General features: G+C 43.8%; 1 protein-coding gene across 1 annotated transcript in view; it reads left to right on the forward strand.

The window, feature by feature from the left end:
• The window catches only part of ccdc88c (coiled-coil domain containing 88C), a 249097-nt gene that overhangs the window by 1573 nt on the left and 234292 nt on the right, over positions 1–13232 (forward strand). The gene's annotated exons all lie outside the window — the stretch shown is intronic.

The following is a 13232-nucleotide window of genomic DNA, read 5'->3' on the forward strand; positions in this document are numbered from 1 at the left end:
GAATGACCCAAAAACACCAGAGAACGGTGATATCAAATCACCATCTGTCTACAGTGCAAATTAACAAATGCAAACATAAACTTATTGCTGCAGAGCCTTTTAAAGTGTCCCTAGGTGCTTCAAGGAAATCGAGAATAATTTAAAACTGTCCAGATTTTCAAATGTCATCAATGTAAACTTTTTTCAGGCCACAGACAGTAATCAGTGGTGTCAGATCCCTCACTAATCTTGCCCCTTTCCTAACTCTGAACAACCTCCAGCCTGATAATCAAGTCCACTTCAACTTTTAAAGTTCCTAAGAAACGTGTCCCAAAGTGCTTCCGGCTCAGGGTCATACAAATCCAGCAGAGGAGAAGGCTTTTCGGTCCATGCCATTTGTGCTGGTCCAAAGCAGCCACCTCACTATTCTATTCCCATTTTCCACCACTTGGCCCTTCACCTTTGTATACAATCAGCATTATTGAAGAACTTCTGAAACATCATGAGAATGCCTGCCTCTACCACCCTTACAGGCAGTGAGTTCCAGACTCCTGCCACCCTCTAAACCTCCTGCCCCTTACCTTAAATCACTGCCTGTCTTTTTTTCCCTTCTGCCAAGGGGCAAAGCCACTTCTTCCTGTCTACCCTGCCTAAGTCATAGAGTCATAAACCCTTCCTATTCATACACCCATCCAGCTGCCTTTTAAACATTACAATTCTACTAGCCTCCTTCACCATTTTGTAGATCTCAATCATGCCCTCTACACATAGACATACTTACACCCACCTCCCAGGCTTTCCTACTCAAAGGAAAACCACCCCAGTCTATCCAGTCTCTCTTCATAATTGAAAAGTTGCCAGGCAACATTCTGGTAAATTTCCACTGCACCCTCTCCAGTGCTATCACATTGAATATAGACCAATACAGTGCACCCTCCATAAATCATTATCAGGCACAATCTGAGCCACACAAGATATTAAGACTGTGTTATGATCCTTGCTGATGATTCTCTTGGTCAAGTCAGATAGCAGAGTGAAACCTAGCTTTACAGATCACATGGGACTTTTTTTAGTTGGGTTTTCGAGGTGGTTAGTCACTGAAACATGTTCACATCAGGCTGCAGCTTTTCCTTAGCAGGCCACAACGCAAGAAATTCAAAATGAAAACAAGCTGTGTAAATAGATACAACAGTTGGAATGATCGCAGTTTTCAAAATAAAATGTCTAAGTAGGGGTAATAATTTTCTGGGCTATGGGCAAGAGCAAGTGAGTGGGACTAATTTGAGAATGCTTTTAAAATCCAGTACTCCTCTCTCATGTTGAATGGCCTTAGTTCCAATGGCCTCCAAGAATGCAGAATCATTGTCTGAACGTATCAGTAGGTGTACAATATCGAGTCATAGCTTTCACTGTGTTAAATGCTTGCTGGTGTGAAATGGTACCTGTGGATAGAACAATAGTGCAGCAGATTTCTTTATGGTAACTAATCCGGTGCTTGGATGTTTGATGGTTTTCTCTAATATTTTGGTGGTTGAGGCTGTGTGTGGAAGAGTCTGGGATTTTACAGGCTTTGAGAAGTGATCGAGTGACACTGTGCATGACCCCACTGATCAAAGTATTTTAGATTCACTTGTATTCCACAAGGTCACAAAGAAAGCAATTTCCTTGTTCCACAAGTGTAACTAGGAGCCGAGAAGTGTAGACTGGGAGAACCCTTTGTGTTAGTATTTGTTGGAAGCTGTTGCCACAAACAGCTGAGCCATTTTAGAAAGTGCTCCATCAGTCATACAGCACAGGAGGAGGTGATTTGGCCCATTATACTTACACTGACATAGCCAGTGATTCACCTCCTTTCTTCCCTTTGGCTTTGTGCCTTTTACTTTCCCTGAAAGGATCTGCTCACTTGGGTATGAGTTCATGTTTTGTGTTGGAACTCTGCAGTTAAGTCCAACAAGTGATCCTGAGGTGGAATTCTCTTCCAGACTTCATTCCCTCTCTATCTCTGTAACCTCCACCTCCAAAACCCTTTGAGAAATGAGTTCAACCACTCAAGCTTCCCCTGCCTTCCTTCGCTCCACCATTAGCACGTTCAGCTCTGGAATTCCCTGGATTTTCTTTGAACCATCTTCTCCTCTTCCCCTCAATTTTTATTAAAAACCTACCTCTTCAACTGAGTTTTGATTGCCTGGTGTAATAGCTCCTTGTGTGGCTGAGCCCAAGATTTGCTTGGTAACACTTGCATCTTGCCAGAGGCTCTATACAAGTTACATTGAATCCCAATGGACAGAAGAATATAACAATGTGAAATGAGTACTGCCTCTCTGAGCCCAGTTCCTGCTGGGTGTTGGCAAAGTTGGCACCTAATTAATCATCGGACTCAAAGGGGATGAGGCACAGGGGAAGAAATTGGCAGGAATACCCAGGGGCAACATGAAGAAAGATTTTGTTTTGCATAGTGAGTTGTTGTGATCTGAAAGGCACTGTTTGCAAAGGGCAGTAGAAGCTGACTCTATCATCATAACTTTTAAAAGGGAGTTCAGTAAACACTCTTCAAGGAAGATAAAAATACAGGAATAACAGAAAAGTGTTCGAGTTGGATTATTAGGATAGAGGGACCAGGGAACGTTATCTCTGAATAAGGGATTAGGCATTTTAAGGTAGAGATTGAGGAAGAATTTTGTTTCCTGAGGGGAGTGAACCTTTGTAATTCTTCACTGCAAAGGACTGTAGAGGCTGAGTCATAAATATATTCAAGGCTGAGAGTCAGATTTTTTAATCAGCAGTAAGGAAATCTGGGGCTATGGGAAAAGGCAGGAAAATGGAGTTGAGGATGATCACATCAGCCTTGATCTGACCGAATGGACTTGATGGGCTGAATGGCCTCTTTCTGCTCCAGTGCTTGGTCTTCTAGATCTTTCGTGATGTGGAGGTGCTGGTGTTGGACTGGGGTGGACAAGGCCAGAAATCGCATGACACCAGGTTATAGTCCAACTGGTTTCTTTGGGATCACCAGCAAATGGAGGGAAGCGCTCAGGCCCAAAATTTATAGGCAGAGAGATCAAAAGATCATGCAAATGGTGTGAGTGGAGTGTCGACCGGTTGAATAGCAAGTGAAGGGGTGATCTATGATCCGATTAATTCAAACAGAGGTAATTACAAAAAATTAAGTAAGGTGGTGCTGGAGACAAACCAAGCTGCTGGAATAACCGGGTAGGTGTAAGAGTCATATGCCGAGGGTCTAAGCAAAGTAACAAGTAACCCACAACTGTACAAATTAATTAAGGTAGAGAGATCATAACATGTTATCAAGGTGATGATGTCAAAACATGACTGTAAGGAAGACTTTACAAATACAGAACAGTATGGTGGGGTTACATTTGCACAACATGAACTCAAGATCACGGGTGAAGGTGACTTCCTGGGTGTAGAACTTGGCTATCAGTTTCTGCTCAGTGACTGTGCATTGTTCTGTATCTTGGAGTTCACTTACCCGAAGATTGGAGGCTGAATGTTTCTGACGCTGAAGTGTTCCCTGACTGAGAGGGAACAAGGCCTGGGGATTGTTGTGTGGTGTCCATTCATCTGTTGTTGTGTTCTTGTTGTTCTTCTTCCTTGGTCTCACCAATGCACCATGCCAGGGGGCATCCTTGCCTGCAGGACATGAGGTAGACAATATTAGCCGAGTCACACGAGTATCTGCTGTGTACCTGGTGGGTGGTGTCCCACATGTGTGACGGTGGTGTCTGTCGATGATCTGACCTGTCCGCAGAGGTTGCTGTGGCAGGGTTGTGTGGTGTTGTGGTCGATGTTCCCCTGAAGGCTGGGTAGTTTGCTGCAAACAAGGATCTGTTCAAGGATTGGCGGTTGTTTGAAGGAGAGAAGTGGAGGCGTAGGGATGATCTCGGTGAGATGTTCATCGTTATCAATAACCTAGCTGCAAAGGACATTGTGTAATTGTTCTAATCTGGGGAAATACTCCAGGGATGACGCAGGGTACTCTGTCGTGTCCTGTGTCTGACTTCTGAGGAAGTGGTTGCAGTTTTTTGCCGTGACATGTCAGAACTGTCGATCGATGAGTGAGTTGAGTATGGCACCCAGCTCTTGTGAGGGCATCCTTCCGATGTCCATCGCATTCCCTCTTGTCTGAGCAGATCTTGTGAAGAGCTTGTCTGTATGGGGTGGCTTCTTTAACATGTTTAAGATGGAAGCTCGAAGTGTAGCATTGTGAAGTTCTCCGTGGGTTTGTGGTGGAGTGAGGTACTGAGGTGGCTGTCCTTGATGGAGATGCGTGTGTCCAAGAATAAGCCGGATACTGAAGAGAGGTCCATGGTAAGTCTGAAGCTGGGATGAAACTCTTTGTGTAATCATTTTAGTAATCCCTTGCCATGAGTCCAGAGGAGGAAAATGTCATCAATGTATCTGGTGTATAATGTGGGTGGGAGGTCTTGTACAGCAAAGAAGTCTTGCCTGAACTTGTGTATGAAAATATTGGCTTATTAAGGTTGTGGAGGAGAAAGGGGAGAATGTGCGTCAAATGTATTTTGAATTCTTGTCACATTATTTATCAGACAGCGTGTTCAGAAACCCAGTTACATCCATTCCAATATAAGTCTTGGATATGACACTTGAAGAAATTATGCTCTCACTGGCGTGGCGGGGGGGGGTCAGTCTGAGCCGATGATGCAGGAGACAAGGGTTGGACTTCATCTCAATCGGAGTGTCTGAACTTAAAATACAAGTGTGAGATCCTCCTGTTTACAAAGACAGGATTAGTGAAAATACAATTGCACTTTCTTGATCGCCAAGTGGAGATGGAACTGAACCAAGGCTTTTTGCCAAGGGATCATCTATTCATCAAGATATACAGCATGGAAACAGACCCTTTGGTCCAACTCGTCCAGGCTGACCTGATCTAACCTAATCTAGTCCCAATGTGGGGGAGCCGGTGCTGGACTGGGGTGGACAAAGTTAAAAATCACACAGTACCAGGTTATAGTCCAACAGGTTTATTTGGAAGCACTAGCTTTCAGAGCGCTGCTTTTTCATCAGGTGGTTGTCAACTGCAAAAGCTCTGTGATTTTTTAACTTCATCTAGTCCCATTTGCCAGCACTTGGCCCATAACCCTTTAAACTCTTCCTATTCATAAGTCCATCCAGATGTCGTCTTAAATGTTGTAAAATACCAGCCTCGTCCACTTCCTCTGGCTCCACCAGTGCTCAAGACTGAGATGAGAATTTTTTTTTTCCACAGAAATCCAAGTTTTTGGAACTCTCTCTTCCTTCAAAAGGTGATGGAAACAAAGTCCTTTTGATATTTTTAAGGCAGGGGTGGATAACCTTTCACTCACATACTATCAGGGGGTGAAGTGTAGGCGGGAAAGTGGTGTAATTAGATCAGCCCTGAGTAATACAGCATGCTCGAGGGACTGAAGGGCCCAATCCCAGCCCCTCCTCCATACTTTTATAAAAGGGTGTGGGGATAGTGATGGGGAACAGAAGAAGGGACTTTAGATGGAGTTGGGTTCTGAAGAATACTTTGTGTATTTGAATCCAGGATTGTATGCCTGTTATTTTATGTCGCTGCTTCCAAGTGTGGATGAAATAAAACGCCTGAGACACCGTAACTTTTTTTGTGGAAATAAATTTGGGTAACTCTGCTCCATTTTAACTATCTAACTTGTTTTAAACATGAGGAGTGGCCACAAGGGGAAAGTGAGGACTGCAGATGCTGGAGATCAGAGTTGAGAGTGTGTGGTGTTGGAAACACAGCAGGAAAATCGACATTTCGGGCAAAAGCCCTTCATCAGGAAGGGTTTCATTTCTGAAGGGCTTTTGCCCAAAATATCAATTTTCCTGCTCCTCGGATGCCGCCTGACCTGCTGTGCTTTTCCAGCACTACTCTAATCTAGACTCTGATTTCCAGCATCTGCAATCCTCACTTTTGCCTTCTCTCTACACTGTCCCTATCAAACACTGCCAGGGCAGCTACAGATTAGACACGACTGATATAGGTGACTGCTTTTGACAACCAATTAGTTTCCTACAGGAACTGTCCTCCTGAGGATTATCCTCCATCGGAATTCCGGAACTGCGATTAACATTTACTGTTCCTTGTTTAAAATTGTCAGCGAGTTCCTCTTGGGCTCCTAACAGAGTTGGAGGTCACACAATACATTTTGGAGCCATTGATAATTCTCTTTCAAACAAAAGCCACAAAAAGTAGATCCTGGTCTAATTAGTAACGGCCACCATTACTGACACAAATCATTTATATTTATTCTGACAACCACCTGATGAAGGAGTGACGCTTCCTAGTGCTTCCAGTTAAACCTGTTGGACTATAACCTGGTGTTGTGATTTTTAACTTTGTACACCCCAGTCCAACACCGGCATCTCCAAGTCATTCATATTTCACCTTTCACAAACTTGGGGTAATTGAGCCCAGTGACATTCCATGGGTGTGCAGTTATTGTTACGATATAGAAACCAGGCACTTCAAACTGCTTTGCGTATGTTGGTACAAATGTTTCTTTTTGTCTGAATGGTCTGAATATAGTTCTGATCTCAATGGAAGTGCAGTATTAATGGGACGACTGTATCAGCAGGTGTTTATTTTTGTTTGCTGTGTAAATGATGAGTTTATCTGCAAGAACAGCTTTGTAAATAATGCTACTGATGACACAGAAGGCATATTGTCTGATGCTTGGTGTTCTGGGTTTATTCCTCGGAGATCGGATAGCAATTCACGAGCCGTTTGGAGAATTAATGGCAGTTGTCTTGTGAATTGATGTCAGGCCATCCACTACTGTCTGAAAGATGAGTTGTAAGCAGGCCGGCACTTTGAATCCAAGAAAGACAAATTGGAGATTGTTCTGAACATTGAGAAACTCTGAGCTGAGATTCGTAAGTCTGAACAGACAAATGTTTAAAAGCCAGAGTACAAGTACAAAAACGGTGAAATAATTCAACAGAATATCCAACTTTATCTCAAGGGCTGTAATGCAGAGGTGCTGGTGTTGGACTGGGGTGGGCAAGGTCAGAAGTCACATGACCCCAGGTTACAATCCAACAGGTTTATCTGAAATCATAGGCTTTAGGAGTGCTGCTTCTTCATCACCTGAGAAAGGGGCAGCGTTTCGAAAGCTTGTGACTTCAAATAAATCTGTTGGACTAAACCTGGTGTCATGTGACTTTATCTCAAGGGAACTGTAATATGAAGGAAAGGTAGCCTTGCTCTGACCCACTTTGGGGTATGATGGTGTGTTTTTGTCACTGCACTATTGGGAAGGTGTAACAATAATACGCTGCATATTCACTTAATTTAACCCTGATGCCCAGCTTAATTCATGAAGATTGGATTTATAAACTTGGCTTCTCCTTCCTTGAAGTTAGGCAGGCAGCTTGTTTGAGGTATCAAAAGTGATAAAGGATTTGTTTGGGATTGATTTTCCTCTTTTTTTTGGGGGGGCGGTGGAATGTGGGACAAGGGAGAGGGACAGTCTTAAAATGAGAGCAAGGAATGAAATCTGGAAACACTTTCACTCAGGGTAGTGGTCAGTTTTGGTTGCTCCAGTCAATTTTTTTGTACCAGAGTTTTGACACTTCCTCGCTTTGTTTGATTAAAGAATGTGTTGGCCTTTGAGCCAGAGGTTGAGTCCAAATCCCTGCCTGAACAATGTGAAGTTAAATGGCCTCTTGACTGAGCTGAATGATATACCTGGAACCTCTGTGGGGGCAGAATTGCTTGGCCCTCCCACAAGGCTGGTTTGGAGGCAGGGTGGCATTTAACTGGATGGGAGAGACCTTTGCCCCTCTGCCTGTGTCAATCCTATTTGAGTCCCATCAGTAAACTATTAATGTTTCGTCCTCTACTGTGCAGAATTATCTTGGCTCCAAATGTATCATGTGACGTCTACTTCTGTCTGATACCCAGCAGGAAGGTGGCAACCATGTGAACAAGTATCAGCCTGGGGTTGACCCTTCACTGCCATTTGGGCATTTGGCGATGGGCAATAAATCCAGGCCTAGCCAGCAATGCCCACATCATGCCTGTAAGTAAAGAGAGAGGGGGGGACCCTGAGGAGGTTGCTTCTAGTCTTTGGGGTGAGATTCCCTTTTTCACAATGTCTCATAGGAAAGGGGGTGGGGATGAGGGTGAGGGGGGAGTGTTGCTGCTGCTGTGAGTCTCTCTCCTACCTGCTCTTGCTGAGACTCACAAAAACTTTCAAGGTTCACTTGTGTTCTTTTGCAAGGGTGGTCTGGCTTCCTGGTCTGGCCTGTCCTTGGTGTGACCCACAGTAATGGTGGGTTTTATCACTATATCCCCTGGACAGTTAGCAATGGGTAATACATGCTGGCCTAGCCAGTGAGGTCAAATCCAGTTAATGAGTTGCAAAACAAAATTTGCTGCCATTCCTCAGAAATGTCACTGTCAGGGAGCTTTGGATGAATTTGTTGACTTTGGGGAAAAAAAGACCTGTTATTAGCCAGGTTCTGGAATTAAGTGCAGCATTATCAACAAACTGACCACAGTGGAGCAGCCATTTACAGTATTAGATGTTAGGACCCTGACAGTCAGTGACAGGCTCTGTGAATTCCCATCCATTTAACTGCACACGTTGCTTAACTGTGTCAACATTATTCACTCACTGACCTCTGCAGGGACAACAGCACTGAGAGCAGTGACTCCTACATCAAAGCACTAAGCTGTGAGCACTTGGGAAGGCTTAACTTTAACCTTTGAGAAACTCAGGGCTGTGTGGTTTGATTCCGAATGATGCTGTACCGGGGCTTTCGAGGCTGTAGTTAGGAATAGGTTCCACCAACGCTGCTGGTGTTCTCTTGCGTTTTAGGAAATCTGAGGTGTGATCCAGATAGTGTTTTGAATGTTAAAAGGATTCCATCAGGGTCGTTACAGAGAAAGGATTCCCTCTGGTTGGGGAGCACTGAAAGAGAAGGTGGGCCGTTTTCCAGAATGGTTTCTGGAAGCTTATCCACTTCCTAAAGGATGGTGGATGTCTGTCAGTATCTTCCCCCGAAAACATTGTGAATGCTGGGGGTTAACTGGCCTTTTCTAGACTATTAATTGTGTTGTCATTGAGCTAGTGATTGTAATGGAGCAGAAAGGCACTTTTATTTTTCCTTTTATTCATTAGTGAGGTATGGGTATTACTGGCAAGGCCAGTTTCTCTTGCCATTGAACTAATTGGTTGCTCAGCCATTTCAGAGGGCAGTCATGAGTCAAACACATTGCTGTTTGCCCAGAGTTACATATAGGTCAGAATGGACAAGGACAGTAGATTTCCTTCCCCAAATGGTCTGAGTGAACCAGGTGGGTTTTTACAGCAATTGATGATTGATTGTCCCCCATCACCAGAAGCAATTTCTAATGCCCTGGTGGGATTTGAACCCAAGTCCCCAAATCATTAACAACAAAAATCAACAGAAATTGCTGGAAAAGCTCAGCAGGTCTGGCAGCATCTGTGGAGGGAAATCAGAATTAACGTTTCGGGTCAAGTGACCCTTCCTCACGACTACTGGTAGCTAGGAAAATGTTGGTTTATATTCTAATTGTAACCCCAAATCATTAGCCTGGTTTTCAAGATTGTTAGTCCAGTGAAATGACCACTATCTTTCCCTGGAGATTAGCTACAATTCAGTTGATTTGGAAGAACAGTCAAGGAGCTGAATGTCCTCCTCCTGGTCATATCCCTTTCCCCCCACCACCACTTGGAAAACCTGTAGAGAAAATGGTGGAGGTGTTTGAGAAAGCGCAGTGAAAATGAAGCATTTTGAGCAGTCAGTGAACATTGAAAATTGATTCAACACGTGTAAAGTGTTAAATCTTAGTATTTTCTTGGAGTTGCAGGTATCCGGCTGTAACACTAATGTACAGCTGGTGAGGAGTCAGTGATTGATGCTGTGTGTACCTGGCATGTGCTCCACTTGTATCTGAGGTTAATTGTATGCCTTTGTTCAATAGTGCACAGTCATATGATAGTAAATGTTTTACTCATTCACGGGAGGAGGGCATCATCTGGCTAGGGGCAGCATGTATTGCCTACGTCTCACTACCCAGAGGGCAGTTAAGGGTCAACCATATTGCTGAGTTTGGAGTCACGTGCAGGCCAGACCAGGTAAGGATGACAGATTCCTTCAAAAAGGACATTAGTGAACTGGATGGGCTTTTTAATGACAATTGGCATGATCATCAATAGACTCTTAATTCTGGAGTTTTGGCAAATTCAAAATTTATGGTGGGATTCACACCCAGATCCCTCACCCGTGGTCACAGATCTGTGGGGCAGAGTTCTTGTGTGTGTTAAGGCTGAGGTAGATTCTTGATCAGTCAGGGAATCGAGGGCTTTGAGAAAAGGGCAGGAACATTGATGTGAGAAATATTTGATCAGCCATGACCCTGTTGAATTGAAGGGCTGAGTGGCCTACTCCTGTTCCTATTTCTTAACGTCAGCAGGGTTTCTAGATTAATAGTTTTAACGATAATTCCCAGTAGGCATTGTCTCCCTAACTGGGAGAAACTGCCTACCTCTTCCTTCATTCTCCTGGAGTTGGGTAACACTAATTTGAATCTCTTCATATAATTTGGGGACTGGGCAGGTCAAAGGTCGGAAGCCTCACTTGCAATGGGATATACGTAGTTGGAGAACTTCTGTCTCCTCCAATAGGAGATTGCGGATCAGCCATGTGAACAGAGGGAACATCTCTTTAAACAAAAAGTCCCCTTGTCCCAAAGGGTCATGGTGTGAATTGAATTTGTGATATTTAATTATGATCGATATTAGATCAAGAAATAAGGCCTTACAAATACGTAGAAAAACTGAGATATGCTGTGCATTCTCATTTTCTTCCAAAAAGGGAACTGCCCCATGGAACAGCAATCTAAGAATTGGCTCGATGGTGTAAATGATAGTCGCTTCAATGGAACTGAATGATCTTTTCCTCTTGCTAAAAGTTATTTATGAAACAGGTGGGCGAGAGCCAGACCAACAGGATTAGTGCAAAAAAACTCGGATAATATGTCAAACATCAGCTGGGAAAAGTCATTCTCACCAGACACATTGCTATTCAGATTGTGTATTCAGTCTGTCAAGTAACAATGCAGCTGCTGGTGGAGAGGTTCCTGTCCCTTGTTGATGAGAATATTTAACCGTTTTGTTCAATAGTAGTTGGACGTTGAAAACACTCTAAAAGTGGAGCGACTGCTTGTGTTTTTCAGTGAGTGGGTTCTTGAGCTTGGTTGTTGTTTTGCCTAAATTCAGTCATCTTGTTTAGTGAGGTGAACACACCATGCATGAGGTTAATGGGGCACACATACACACTGGGAATATGATGCAGCTCCTGGTCGATCAACTCCTGCAGATGCAGACTGACGGCTACTGCGCTCTCTAGTTGTCTGGACCCTGTCGCAGTTTGGACACGTGACACGTCTCTTGTAAAAGTTCAGAAGCAAAAGAAAAGAAAGACTTGTATTTAAATAGCAACCTCAGGAAGTCCCAAACCACTTCAGTTACACGTTCCTTCCAAAGCACTATCTCTGTCAGTTTTTTTTTAAGCAGATTTCAGTCCCCTTTGCCTTTTTCTCTGTAACCCTGAGTTTCTGTGTAAGGCAATCCCCAGCAACTCCTTTCTAATAAATCCACTGGCTGTACCAGACAGACATTCCAACAACTTGTGGCGGAAGAATATCTCTCCCCTGGTTATTTTCTTTCCTACCCAGCTTTTCACTGTATCTCTGTACATGTGACAACAATAAATCAAATCCAATCTATTACACACAATGGAGCGAGTTGCTCACCACTAAAACCTCCGTGACTTTGTTTTCCCCTTTGTTAAACTAGTAACTACCTCCTGTGTAGCCAGTGGGATATTTTACAAGCAGAGCCCAATGCAGGCAATGCAAGCCATCAAAGCTGAAAGTGGTGGAGCATTGATGAACATCGCATGCTCTTCAGTGACACGTGGGCACAAACTTAACCATAGGCAAGGAGTAGACAGTTGGCAGATATGTTCCCCTCCGCAGTGTGTGCTGCCTGGATCTCTGTGTAGCTAGCCTGGCCATGAACATCCACAACCGATATCTAGATGGCTCTTGGATTCCACAGCACCACAAAATAAACAGATGGGCTGGGAGTCTGTGAACTACCACAATCTACTTGTGGATCTAGTTTTTAAAAATTCCTGTTTTAAAGGCACTTAAGATGTCGATGGAGAATGTGATCCATCACTTGTGTGTTGTCGATTGGCATGAAGCACCCAGGTTTTAGGATGGTGGGTCAGGAGGGGCCCATACAAGTTCTTGAATAACTGTTTTGTTCTCTGAGAATTGGGTAAGTTTGTGGAGCTGGCAAAATGTGGGTAAGATCTTGTTGAAGGATTCAGTTAATGGCAGCATTTTTAATCAGCACATTCAAGGATGTTATGACACTCCTCCCGAGCAGGTTGGCTGGCTACAAACAACAGGTCCAGGGCTTGGGCCTTCTGGCTCAGACACTACCACAAGAGCCCTCAAAGGCAGTGTTAGAAATGTTAGAAAAGTAGATCAGATATGGAGTTTAGATTCTCAGTGTAGAACTCTGAGTGACCTTGAGCTATGAAACCAAGCAGTCATTTACAGTGCCAGGCGAGTTATTGAGTAGCACAGGGGTAAACAGTAATAACTGTGCAGGAGAACCCACCTGAAGTTTTATGTGAAATAAGGAACACATGAAGACTTGTCTCCTAGGTCACTGCAGAAGCCCTTTCACAATCTCCACTTTCCCACTTACTGAATCAATTAGCTCTCTGCTGTGTAGTGTCCAAATCCAACTACACCAGGAGAGAACTGGAATAGCAATGTTAATGAGGTGGTATTATTCAAAAGGAGGTGTGTAGCAGCATCTCGAAGCAGATAGACATTTAGCCTATAAATCCCTTCCATGCACCTTATAGCAAGTGGTAAGATTGTAAGAGTTTCTTGGTCAGTCATCCCAGGGAAAGCAGTGGAAAATCAGTGCTCTGTTTGTGTGAGCAAGGACAAATCCACTGAAATTCCATGGCCCAATCCTCTGAAACAAGGACAGAGGAAAAAAAGACTGATTGCTCACCAGTGAAACACATTCTCATAAGCAAAGTTGCCAGGGGAACACAGTGACGTAATGGTCATGTGACGAGGCTAATATTCCAGATCCCCAGCATAATGCGTTGGGGACAAAAATTCGAATGGTAGGTGGTGGAAAAGTTAATTTTTGGTAAAA

This window comes from Chiloscyllium punctatum, chromosome 4 (assembly GCF_047496795.1).
Source record: "Chiloscyllium punctatum isolate Juve2018m chromosome 4, sChiPun1.3, whole genome shotgun sequence".
NCBI lineage: Eukaryota > Metazoa > Chordata > Chondrichthyes > Orectolobiformes > Hemiscylliidae > Chiloscyllium > Chiloscyllium punctatum.